General features: G+C 35.8%; 1 protein-coding gene across 2 annotated transcripts in view; it reads left to right on the top strand.

Moving 5' to 3' along the window:
- ntrk3b (neurotrophic tyrosine kinase, receptor, type 3b) overlaps positions 1-13,611 on the top strand; it is a 355,088-nt gene that overhangs the window by 50,539 nt on the left and 290,938 nt on the right. The window lies entirely within an intron of this gene.

Raw genomic sequence — 13,611 nt, 5'->3', positions numbered from 1 at the left:
ATCCATTTTCTGCACCGCTTATCCTCAGTAGGGTCGCGGGGGTGCTGGAGCCCATCCCAGCTGTCTTCGGGCAGTGGGCAGGGGACACCCTGAACTGGTTGCCAGCCAGTCGCAGGGCAGACAGGAACATATAACTCACTTGCTCATTCACACCTAGGGATAATTCGAACCGGACGATTAAACATGTTATCATAATTTTTCTTTTTCCTTTATATATTTTATTATTTATTTTATCGTATTTATTTTGTCTCTGTATTTCCGCAGCACTTTCTGTTCCCTTATTCATTTTGTAGTGCTTAAGTGTCTCATGCTATTTTGTTTGTAATGATGCAATGTTCAAAAAAATAAGATACTTTTGTAAAAACAGTCTCAAGGTGCCCTCTGCTGAACCAAAGTGGTACAACAACTCTACAACTTTACATTTGTTTAACTTGCCGAGTAGCTCGTAAATTGCGCAACACGACGGATCGATGAGATAATTATTTGCCAACACTTCTAATAATCAATTTCCATTTGTATATATATATATATATATATATATATATATATATATATATATATATATATATATATATATATATATATATATATATATATATATATATATATATATATATATATATATATATATATATATATATATATATATATATATATATATATATATATATATCTATATGGGCAGCACAGCGGCGCAGTGGTTAGTGCATGTGCGGCACAGTTCATGTCTTGGGAACCTCCTGCGTGGGTTCAAATCCAGCTCCAGACTTCCTGTGCGGAGTTTGTATGTTCTCCCCGTGCTTGCGTGGGTTTCCTCCGGGCACTCCGGTTTCCTCCCACATTCCAAAAACATGCATTTCAGGTGAATTGGCCGGTCCAAATTGTCCCTAGGTGTGAATGAGCGAGTGAGTTGTCTGTCCCCCGTGTGCCCTGCGATTGGCTGGCAACCAGTTTGGGGTGTCCCCTGCCCACTGCCCGATGATTGCTGGGATGGGCTCCAGCACCCCCGCGACCCTACTGAGGATAAGCGGTGAAGCTAATGAGATGAGATGAGATGAGATATATACATATATATATATATATATATATATATATATATATATATATATATATATATATATATATATATATATATATATATATATTCACACACTTCCAAATTATTTCAAATTGAATCGCGTCATCTTTGGATGCATATTTTTCTTCATAATGTTCCCCCCACTTCATTTTTTTTTCACAAGCGTCTAACCCACAAAGTGTATTCAGCACGACGGCAACAATCAGCGCAATCAGATTGCAGTCCGCGGGGAGCCGTCGCCCGCCTCCCTCTACTTGTTGTTTTGTTGACGGAAAAAACGAGACAGAGAGACTGTTAAATTATATATTTACATTATATATTCTTTTCATATCTCTATATTACATCAATAATTCACAAGGTTTTGTGGTAGGTGGTGAGGGAAATATATTTTCTGACAAATGCAGAAAATAAACCCCTTCCAAATTGGAGAGCTAAATGAAATATTTAAATATAAAAAGTGCAGAACTACTTCAAGACATATGAACAACTGATCCCTTTCTGCATATAATTGGTGCTTGGAAGATGCAGAAAAGGTAAAAATACACGCTCTAATATTTGTCACCGCTAGATTTTTCTCTGGGTAGTGGTTATCCTCAGTATTACCTTGGTTATCGCGGTTGATGGCTCAGCAGAACCTACTTCGAAATATAAAAATCTGGAAAATCATGACACAGCTTCATAAAAGCCTCCAAGGATCAAATTTACCTCGAGATTACGTCCTTACCGACTAAGAGTACATGACTATAACAAAATAACAACTATGGATCGACAAATAAAAACAAAACGCAGAATTGCAGTTGAATGAATGGTTTATTGTCATCATACTCAAGTACAATTTAATTGGAGGGTTTTCCTTTTAGTGTAAGAAAGGGATCTTGAGAGCGTCTGGCTAATTGCATCGGGTATCCTTGGATTGAGCCAGGTCTCTATGGTGGGAATAAATACAACCGTCCCCAATGTAGCGGTTTCACTCCAGCTTTAGCTCCAGGTTATCCGTTTCATTGGTGGGATAAAAGCTCATCAAGTGTAGGTTGTGAAAGGTTGTTACGTAGCCTAACCGTAGACTTGCAGCAACGTGATTACTTTTTATCCTGATGAAGCATCAGTCTCTTACCGTACCAGATTACAGAACACCCGCTGGTGATCATCATTTCTTTTTGCTCTTCTGACTCAACTCAGAGTCTGATTTAATTGATGAATTTACCTTGAATGTAATGAGACGCCAAAAACTAGCTTTTGCCGTGCTTCCCAGTTTGTTTTGGTGGCCACACTGACTCAGACAACTGCAGTATACACCAACCTATCACAGTCATGCACTCACAGTTTTGCCTACCCTATACACAAATCCCTCCCTAACCTACCCCGGTGATAGCATTTGCTGTGTGTTGTTTGCTGCAGAACACAATGCTTGATACCAATGACCATAAAGACAATTTGATTCAATTAAAAATCTGTGAAGGAGTGAAGAAGTGATAACCAAAGCGCGGACTAACGAGATGTCTCTGTACATGCTTTCCTGTTGTTTTGTGAGCATGTCTCATGGGGATTGAAATTTCATTTTGACCTTTTCTTTAGCCTAACCGATGTCTTCGCGTGAGTGTGTTATTTGACCTCATGGTATTATAAAGGGCATACTAAGGTGCCCGGAAAACAGGTTTTAAAATGTCGATTTTTAGTCATTCTGAGACATTCAGGGGTCTCGTTTGATGTGAGCTTTGAATTGCACTTCTGTATAATAACTCCAATAGAAAAACAAGGAAAATAATATGAAAAATAATAACATATAAGTACTTTTTAAAGTAATAAAACATTGCTGTTGATACGTTTATTGTTTAGTAGACAAAATAATGAAAGAAAACATGCATGAATTGTGATTTTCTAAGTGCAACAGTAAATGATTGTACAAAAACCCTCAAGATGCAAAAAAGACATGTTGTAAGGTTCATGAGCCCTTTCTTTTTATTTAATATTCTAGGTTACAAAAAGCAGATTAACCTTAATGGTTGTTGAAATTAAAGAATAGCACGATGATTTACAACAGTGCATAATAGTCAAAATAACGCATGACAGTGGGCAATAATAGTCAAAATAAGTAACAATCCTGGCATCCTATGCAATCTCCTTTGCATGTATGAAACATTAAATCCAGAACCAAATTATTTATTGGAAACACGCGGATAACACTTATACATCACGAAAAAAATACCAAATATTTTTATATGATCATAATGTAAAATCATGGGTCACCAATTTGGCGCCCACTTTTTGAAGATACCTCACCAATGATAGGGAATTGTGATTTTCAACCAGGTTTGATTTCTAAAGGGCATGAGACTTCATTGGCAATGTCAATGTTTTTAATAACAGAATCAATTCTTTCCAATTTCCTTTTACAATTATCCTATTTTTTTTATATTTAAATAACTCAATAATTTTATACAAAGAAAACTTCATAATTGACTGAGTCTAATTTAAACCCACTTCTAATGAATACAACATGGTAATAACATAATTGTTACATACCAAAGTGGTATCCCTTTGCATTACGCAGTTAAAAAAAAAATCTCTTTCAGTTTTATAAAAGGTATGTGTCTCCTGTTCTAAATTGTTCCTTGATGGTATATTGGAATTATTTGAACAGTAATCATTTTGTAAATCTAGTACAGTACACACATATCTATATACATAAACACATATATACACTTACAGATGTGCATACATCCAAACATACAACTAAATCTCTCTGACTCTCATTACTGTGCCATATTCACCAGCTCGGTAGCCTAGATGTTGATGATTGTTCCATAGTTTTTATTGTATTTTAATTCACTGCACTGGTGTTGCTCGGACAATGTATTATGTTGAAAAGTCTGAACTGTTAACTGAAACCCAGAATTAACCCTTCAGTATAGTGTAGAATCATATAAACTCATGGCCCGGAGGCGAATTGCAGCCCCTGGGCTGCGATTTTGAGTTCCCCCGCCTTAATATTAAACTTCAATAGAAGTGTATCCCACGCATATTGTGGATTCATTTATTACTGATTGATTGGTGATGAGAACTTATTTGAGTCAAACATGTTTTAAAAAAATGTTTGAAAAGATTGTAATATTTTTATCAGATATTTTATTCTGGGAAACCTGGTGCGGCCCAATTTCACCCAGAGACTACCTCTGGCAGCCTTCTAGTTAATTAGATTTGAGACCCCTCATATAAACCCTTTTCAATGCAGATTTTGTTTCTACATATGAAAAAAAAATACTACTAACATTTTCTAAGAAAAATAAAAATTGGAACTTGGAACACAAAAATCAACACACAAGAATATTTTCTACAAGATCAATTAATGTTTGTAATTCCACACTGTATAAATGTGTGTTCTTGTGTAGTGCATTTATTTTGGTATTCTTCTTTTGTTTGTTTTTGTTTTCTTTTATAATCTTAAATCGTATTGTTTTCCCTATTATAGTGTTCCTTTCAACAGTCTATTTATAATGTCAAACATTTTCAACACTCTATATATTTCTAATTGTAAATTCAAACGGTAAAGAAACTACAAAACACGTAAGAAAATATAACATTCAATATAATGAACAAATAAAATGTTTTGGTTTGTTTGTTTGTAGTAAGAATACAATGCAAAACCAACCATCAACCACTACAATTCAATCAGGGGAACTCGTGTAGTCCGGGAAAGTGATAAGAATAGTATAGTTTGATTTATTGACTCAATGTTTTAAAAGTTTGTTCCTTCTTTTTATTCTTTTATGATAATGTTTAACTGAAGATGGAAACTTTAATGTTAGAAGTGTGAAGCACATTGTAAAGCGCTTTGGGAGGTTTTCATTGACTTGAAAAGCGCTATATAAATGCAGACCATTGACCATTTACCATTTCATATGTAGTGACTGTAAGCGCTATAGCTTCTTTAAACTGCTGCACCCAGGTGCTATTATTTCTAAATGTCGCCTTTTTCGTATTTCCCTAAACTGCATATTTTTTAAAATTATATTGGTTTGTATATAGACTTGATATGCTAAAAACTTCAATTTGGCCTTTAAGAAACATATAGAGTGGTCTTGTTTGGTGGTAAAACAAATTTTAGTGGTGAAATCAGAGTCATAATGTTAATTTATGCTCTATGAAATACATTACCTTAATTTAAATCTAACACTAGTTCTTAGTGTAGTTTTAATTCCATTCACATTATAGTCCAGTGCACTTAATGCATGAAAAAATATATCACAAAATACTATTTTTTAAGAGGTGCATCTTATACTCTGGTTGCGTCTTATGGCGGTAAATACTGTAATTTCTAAGCCAATTTGATATTTTTTCAGCATCGTTTATTCAAGATATTTGATATTTTCGCACACTTTCTCATATACATATTCACATTATATTTTTATTTGTATGTTAATATTTTTAGATTTAATTACATTTCAATGTGAAAATCCACTCATATCGTCTTTCTTATAAATATGAAACATTAGCACAATAATAACATTGATGTTGGTGTGTTTTATTTTAATGAATTAATTCAACATTAAAGCCAACGGAGGCTCCCGAGTGTAAAACCAGCAATTTAAAAAGTCAAATCTTGCCGTTCACAGGCCACAGAATTAAATTGTTTGCGTCTGCGGATCTGGAAAATTCTAATGAGTTTTCACTTGTTGTAAAAAATAAACAATAGCCTTGTGGGGACTAAGTTCAGTAGGTCTTTAAAGGGTTATATTAAATTGAGTTTATAATGCTCCTGTACGTTTGGAGTTCCCTGTAGGGATTAGTTGCTAATTAATGGTAAGAATAAACAGCAAAATATATTTAAAAATAATTGGCATTTAATAAATTAATGGCTGGGAGTCATTTTATACATTAAGTAGTAAAAACCACCAGGTATAACCCATCTTTGAGGGACAGCCATTTTGAAAATGTTGTTGAGCGAAAATGACATCACAGACACATAGTGTTCAACTAATAATCACGGTTTTCCGTTTACAGAAGCATAGCCGTGATTGTGATATCATCTGGGTCTACTGCCTAATCACTTTTCTTCTAAAAACAGATGAATAGTGATTGGTTGTTAGCTGAAGCCCAAATGTTTGTGATGTCATCATTCACCCAACAGCATTTTCCAAATGAAGCAGAGCTGTGATTGGTCTACAGCTAAATCCTGAGCATTTGCGATACCATTAGGATTCAGATATTGACAAATTATGGCTCTGCTTCTCAAAGCAGGTTGACCGTCATTGGTCTTTAACTGAAGCTAGAGTGTTTGTGATGTCATCATTCCTCATCAGCATATACAAAGTGAAGCAGAGGCATGATTGGTTAATAACTGATTTCTGAGCATTTGTGATGTCATTAGGATTCAGCTATTGACCAATCACAACTCTTCTTTCAATAACAGTAGATTGCGATTGGTCACTAGCTGAAGCCCGAGTGTTTGTGATAATTTTCACTCGACCTTTAGCTGTGGGAGCCTTCATACACTCCCGAAAAAATCCTTGTGACATGAAAATATTCAATGGAAACGCTAAAGCACAGAACACAAAAAGAACACAGTTCGACAGGTCCACTGCTATAACAGTCCAATTTCAACCTTTTAAAAGGGAACTTGTGTAATATTTAGCTTTCATAGTTGTACAAAATAACTTTACTCATTAAAAGCTATTGATTTGAGTAACACGCAAAAATACACAACCTATCATGTGTTCATTTTTAAAAAAATGTTTTATTATTATTCTGAAAGGTTGATAATTTGTATTTATTGTCCATAACACCTCTAGGGAACTTTCATTATTTACGCCATCCACTGCTATGGGTACCCACAAAAACCAAAAAGTTTGTGAAAAGCTAAGGGAAATAATTGAGTGGAAAATTGAATAAATACATATTTGCATGGCCTTTATGGTGATTATGCAAGAATAAGGTATAATAAAATTGGACGGCAACTTTTTTAAATGTAAGTAAAACAAATTAAATCGTGCAACAGGATTAGAATGTATTTTTTATGTTTATATCTATCTGTATATCTATATTTATATATCTCTATCTCTCTCTCTCTATATATATATATTATATATATATATATATATCTATATATGTATATCTATATATTATATATATATATATATATATATATATATATATATATATATATATATATATATATATATATATATATATATATATATATATATATATATATATATATATATATATATATATATATATATATATATATATATATATATATATAAATATATATATAATTGGCCGGTCAAAATTGTCCCTAGGTGTGAATGAGCGAATGTTTTGTGTGTCCCTGTGTGCCCTGCGATTGGCTGGCAACCAGTTCAGGGTGTCCCCTGCCCACTGCCCGGAGATGGCTGGGATGGGCTCCAGCCCCCCCGTGGCAAGTTAATATAGATTAATCATGCTAATATAGATTTATCATGTATATCAATCATATATAATAAATATGTGCACATTCACAGTGGCTGTTGTACAATACATTTTGCAAAAGTGAAGTCAAGTCATGTTTATTTGTGTAGCCCTTAATCACAAATAGATTCAAAGGGCTGCACAGTCATTCACAGAATCCAGGCTATAGCTGGTCGACTAACAGCAAGTATTAAGTCTTTATCTTTTGATTTTTTTACGACAGAGACAGACCTACTGGAATGCAAAGCACGCTTCATTGTTTTAACTTTGGCCACCAGTGCTAGTGCTAATAGACATGTAACAATACCTCCTCTGCCATCTGCAGCAAAGTCAGGTTATTGCCCTCCCATTTAGTCCTCCACAGGGTAGTTTCTTTCTCCAGGTCTTTTATTTTCTTTGTCATCTTCTCCATCTCTTGTCTCTGTAGGCTTATAAAATTGTCCGTTTTGGTCACTTTGAACCTCCATTGTTTGTATTATTTTTATTTTGTAGCACTTGTTTTCGGTTGCACTACACTACACAATACAGCGCCATCTGGTGGTAAAAAATAACACTTTGTCCCATTAAGAAATACACATGCCAACAAAATGTTATTGAGACACAATTACTGTTTTAGGTTGATAGGGAAAAACATGTCAAGGATGCCTCTTAACATCACCCTCACACGATGGTGACGGAGGTACAGACAAACCATGCGGGAATTGAATCCAAGTGAAGGATTGCCAAAGGACGCCGTGTCTAGTCACACAATGCAAGTGTACGACCTTGTTCAGGAGGCTCAGGGAGGCTCAATGGGATTTCCAGTTTGCTCTCGACTCGCTTCAAAAGAGATATTGTGTCATTGCCACACACATGGACACAATTGTTTGTGGCCTTACAAAAACAAATGAAAAATACAGCTGTCACAGAAAGAACCTGAAATTAAAGAAAGTGTTACCCCTACAACTAATAATAATAAAAATTGTGAAGAAAAGTTAAAGTAATGAAAGACAGACTTAAAACATTGTATATACTGCAAAAAAACCCCACATACAGTGTTCCCTCTGCAAATCGCTGTTCAATATTTGCATCGCGGATTTTTGCATTAACTCTTCAAATGTTTGGGTGCATTGCGGAATTTAGGCGTCACTTTAAGCAGTGTCTGAAATAACGTCTGCCCGGACGCCCGGGGCGTGCGTCTTTTACGTCGGGCGTACAACTTACAAAACGTCTCTGCCCGGGTGTCCGACAACCTTTTCAAAACAAACGTTTGCTTTATTCCGATTTTGAAATATTCGTTCGGTTTGGAAATTTTGATATCTCAGTTCGTTTGGCAATTCGCATACTCGGCAGCCAATCAGAAGCCTGCATCTAATAATTTCATGCTTCCGGACGTTATAGGGTCGTGCATTTGCATATCTCATCTCATCTCATTAGCTGCACCGCTTATCCACAGTAGGGTCGCGGGGGTGCTGGAGCCCATCCCAGCAATCATCGGGCAGTGGTCAGGGTACACCCTGAACTGGTTGCCAGCCAATCGCAGGGCACACAGGGACAGACAACTCGCTCGCTCATTCACACCTAGGGACAATTTGGACCGGCCAATCTACCTGAAATGCATGTCTTTGGAATATGGGAGGAAACCGGAGTGCCCGCAGGAAACCCACGCAAGCACGGGGAGAACATACAAACTCCGCACAGGAAGTCCGGTAGCTGGATTTGAACCCACACAGAAGGTTCCCAAGACCTTAGAACTGTGCCGCACACGCGCTAACCACTGCGCCGCCGTGCTGCCCTCATATCATTTTCCAAAATTGATGACGCTTCAAAACTTAAACATGCATTAAAAGGTATCGTGGAAAGAGGAGTTCACGTGGCTTGTAGCAGACGACGCAACGCAAACATTGCATGAATGAAGATAAGTAAATACAGGTACATAGTGATGGCAGATGGAAAACAATGAGATAGATAGATAGATAGATAGATACTTTATTCATCCCCGAAGGGAAATTCACATTTCCAGCAGCATCCCTGAGCTGAGAACAGTACAATAATAAGCCAAAAGAATACAATATACAAATACCCAGTGTGACGTGCAAATGCCCACCGTAGCGTGTTATATAGAGTAACTAAATAGTGCTAACATGATGATGTCATATACATGCAATGAATGTTATAAGTCGAGTAATAATAAACCTAATTTTAAAGAGTTGTTCTGTTATATATTCTGATTATCAATCCTTGATACTTTGCAATAATGGCTTTTTTGTGATTAGTTGTCTTATTGTGTTTCAAAATGTGAAAAATGGGGCAGGCAACTTTATGGCTGGGCAGGCAACTTTTCAGTTGTCTGCCCTGGTCTTTTTGTCCTGAGTTTCAGACACTGCTTTAAGAGCACCAGTACACACAAGGCAATCGGGGAACTGCTGATTGTTGTAATTCAAATGAATTATGTATACATGACTGGTGGCACAAGAACACACGTCATAACTAAAATAGACATTGTTTTCCAGATTTAACTCTCTACATTTAATAAAGGTACAATGTGTATTATTTAGTACCTACTTGTGGTAAAAAATAACCGCATTTATTGAAAAAAAATAATATTGATTTTAATAATAAGCAAAACTATTAAATAAACCCGTAGGTCAAGAAATGTTCTTAAAAGGAGGCAGACATTCAAACAGATATTGTATATTATTTAGCGCCTCCTATTGGTAAAACATTTTATTAAAAAATAAAAATCATTAGAATAATACAGTCAAATTGTGAACCATCATATAAATGTGAATTTAAAAGGCTCACCTATTCGTAGCTGACATCATATTCAGCCATCTATCTGCTACAGGTACTTGTCAAAGGGCCGGACGTCACCCACGGGCTGTGAGTTTGACACCTATGCCCTAAATGATACTCACTGTCCTTTCAATACGACTTGTTACAGAACAGATTAACTGACAATTGAGGGAATACTGCACCGATACAATTTCAATTAATCTTCAAACGAATAAAATGTTTTCTAAAATTTGGGGGTCGGAAAATTGAATATGGTAAGGTCTTGGTTGTTAAAGATTCAGTGCAGCAAAGTATGCGTAGTTGCATTTTGAGAAACTCATGACGACTTACTTAAAATACCCCTTTGTTGTCATGTTTGGATTTATTTATTCATAGACACTTCTTTCTTCTCCTGCTTCCTACTTTGTATCCTCTGGAGGCTGAGAAATATTGCCTCAATTGCCATGGATGTTTGAAAAACCTCCCGTGATGTTTGTATTTCAAGAAAATAATATCCATGATCTAAAAGTCACTATTTACTTTGTGGTCAGGGTTTACCCCTAATGAGTGTCCTGTTTCTTGGAGATCAGACATATTGCTCAGCATGCGTCTGCTTTGGAAATGTTTCCCGTCAGCAGAGATCAAGACTAGTGGTAATTGTTTGGGCTCTGGCCAAGACACTGGAGACAGAATTGTTGGCTTGGTTTTAGGGATCAAATACACATTTTCGTATCTGCTTAAACGGAGCTACCGTTTATTGTCACTTTTCAGAGAGCAGTTTCATAAGACAGACTCTAAAAGAAAGTTTCGTTCAAGACTTCTAACACACTTTAAAAACATTTCCAAGGAATCAGTCACTTACCACACAAAATCCAGGGTTCATGTGGGTGCCTGCAATCCTTGAAAATGCTTGAATTTGAAAGTTTTATTTTCAAGGTTTTAGAAAAGCGCCTGCATTTCGGTGAAATTATTGTAATTGCCATTGCCAACTGCTGTTAGTTCATCACGTGTCTAATTTCTAAATGCATTTGGCAGCAGCCAGAAGAGCATTATGTCCTACCACTAGATGGCGGTTAGATACTTGTCACGTACCAATTCTCGTTGACTGACAGTCTGACTCAATAAACAACACATTAAATGAGGAATAATAAATTAAGTCTGCTTAAGAATGACGCTGACACGCCTGCTCTGGTAGCGCCACTTTGCCATTGCATTTCTTCTTACCCCGTGAATAATGGGAGCTGGCATTAGTTTGTATGGCGTTGACATGTGAAGTGTCATCGCCGCCTACGCGCCGCGCTAAGAGAACACCTGAAGAGACCAGATAGATAGATAGATAGATAGATAGATAGATAGATAGATAGATAGATAGATAGATGGATACTTTATTCATCCCCGAAGGGAAATTCACTTTTCCAGCAGCATCCCTAAGCTGAGAACAATCGAAAATAACTGAGAACAATCGAAAAATAACACGGGAGCTGCTGGAGTGGCTGCCATTCGTGACGGCGCCGGAGAAACGATTCAATTTGAATCATGTACAAACAAACAAACAATTGAATCATGTACAAGAAACGATTCAATCTGAATCATGTACAAACAAACAAACAATTGAATCATGTACAACAAACAAACAAAATATTTATGTTTCAATAAGTGGAGTGTTAATAAAATGGGGGGAAAATAATTTCTGATACTGATATAACCAGGTAAAACTAATTTTAAGTTACCTGTCCAAATGAATGTTGTGCCATCTCACCTTTCCCACTCTCTCTGCTCGCTCCTGAAACTTTATCAAATAGTCCAAAATTTTACCTCATCTTCTCCGCTCACCTCGTCGTCCTCTTCTCCTTCCACTTCGCACTACAGAGACTTTTTAGCTGAGCCGTCTCTTATGACACCATCCCCTGATCTAGACCAAACTAATGCAAGCAAAAATGCAATGGCAAAGCAAAGCCACTGAGGAGCTAAACGATATGTTGTGATTGAAGGAAAATAGGTTATTAAAAGATATTTTATACTTCATATTTTAATTAAACTAGGATTCACACAAATGTGCAAAGACTAGTTCAGATTCAGATATACTTTACTGTCATTCTTGTACACGTGTATACAGAATGAAATGTAAATGAAAGATAGATAGATAGATAGATAGATAGATAGATAGATAGATAGATAGATAGATAGATAGATAGATAGATAGATAGATAGATAGATAGATAGATAGATAGATAGATAGATAGATAGATAGATAGATAGATAGATAGATAGATAGATAGATAGATAGATAGATAGATAGATAGATAGATAGATAGATAGATAGATAGATAGATAGATAGATAGATAGATAGATGTAAAATTATAATCGTACCAAGACGTTTTCAATCCTTTATTTAGCAGAGATTTTAAACAAAAAATAAATATAGATATATTTGTGAATCATTTTTCAGGCATTGCAAGTGAAAGAATATAATTCAATGTACAGTAAGAAAATCCCCTATTTTCCTCCTGAACCAACAACCCGGAACACCAAATACACAGACACAATAATCAAAATAAGATAAATACAATTCTGGCAAGGCACAGACCAACCATGTGAGGAAATATGTTCTCAAAAAAAATAATCATATTAGACTAAGACAAACATATATTTCAATATAGTGAACACCAGAAAGCTTCAATCAGACTTTAGGGGCCACATTTAATTTTATTTAGGTTGATCCAGCACACTCTTTTCAATCATAAAGGTGGGGACAATGGACATTTTTGCATGAAGCATATTTTACACTCATCGAAAATTACCTTATTCAGGTCAACAGCACATCCACCATATAGGTTATTGTGCAGAGACAACCACAAAAGTGAGGTTTAATTTTTTCCTAAACCCCAAACATGTGTTCGTCTTTGACAGTTTTTTTTTTCCATAAAGCAATTTTGTTTTAAATCCCCCAAAATAAAGGGGTAAATGTGCTTTAACTTCTAGCACTGAGAAAGAGAGAGAGAAAGAGAGAGAGAGAGAGAGAGAGAGAGAGAGAGAGAGAGAGAGAGAGAGAGGGAGAGAGAGAGAGAGAGATGTTGTGAGAGAGCTATCAATCTATTCCTCTGAAGTTCTAGTACAGAGACAAATGATGCACACAAACTATTGCAAAGTTTTTTCATCGTCACACAACTTAAAAACAATTCATTTGGATGGCCCCAATAAGCCACCAGGAAATATAACGCAGTTCGCTGATTGGTTTGTGTGGTAATGCAAACATAAATCACTTCTTCAAAGTTTGTATTGATCCATGGAATTTATAAACGGAAAAAAGTCTGTGATAAACTGAGATCAC

The sequence above is a fragment of the Urocampus carinirostris genome, chromosome 4 (genome assembly GCF_059441175.1).
Source record: "Urocampus carinirostris isolate Australia breed hairy pipefish chromosome 4, RoL_Ucar_1.0, whole genome shotgun sequence".
Classification (NCBI taxonomy): Eukaryota; Metazoa; Chordata; class Actinopteri; order Syngnathiformes; family Syngnathidae; genus Urocampus; species Urocampus carinirostris.
This window is presented reverse-complemented; position numbering and strand designations above follow the sequence as displayed.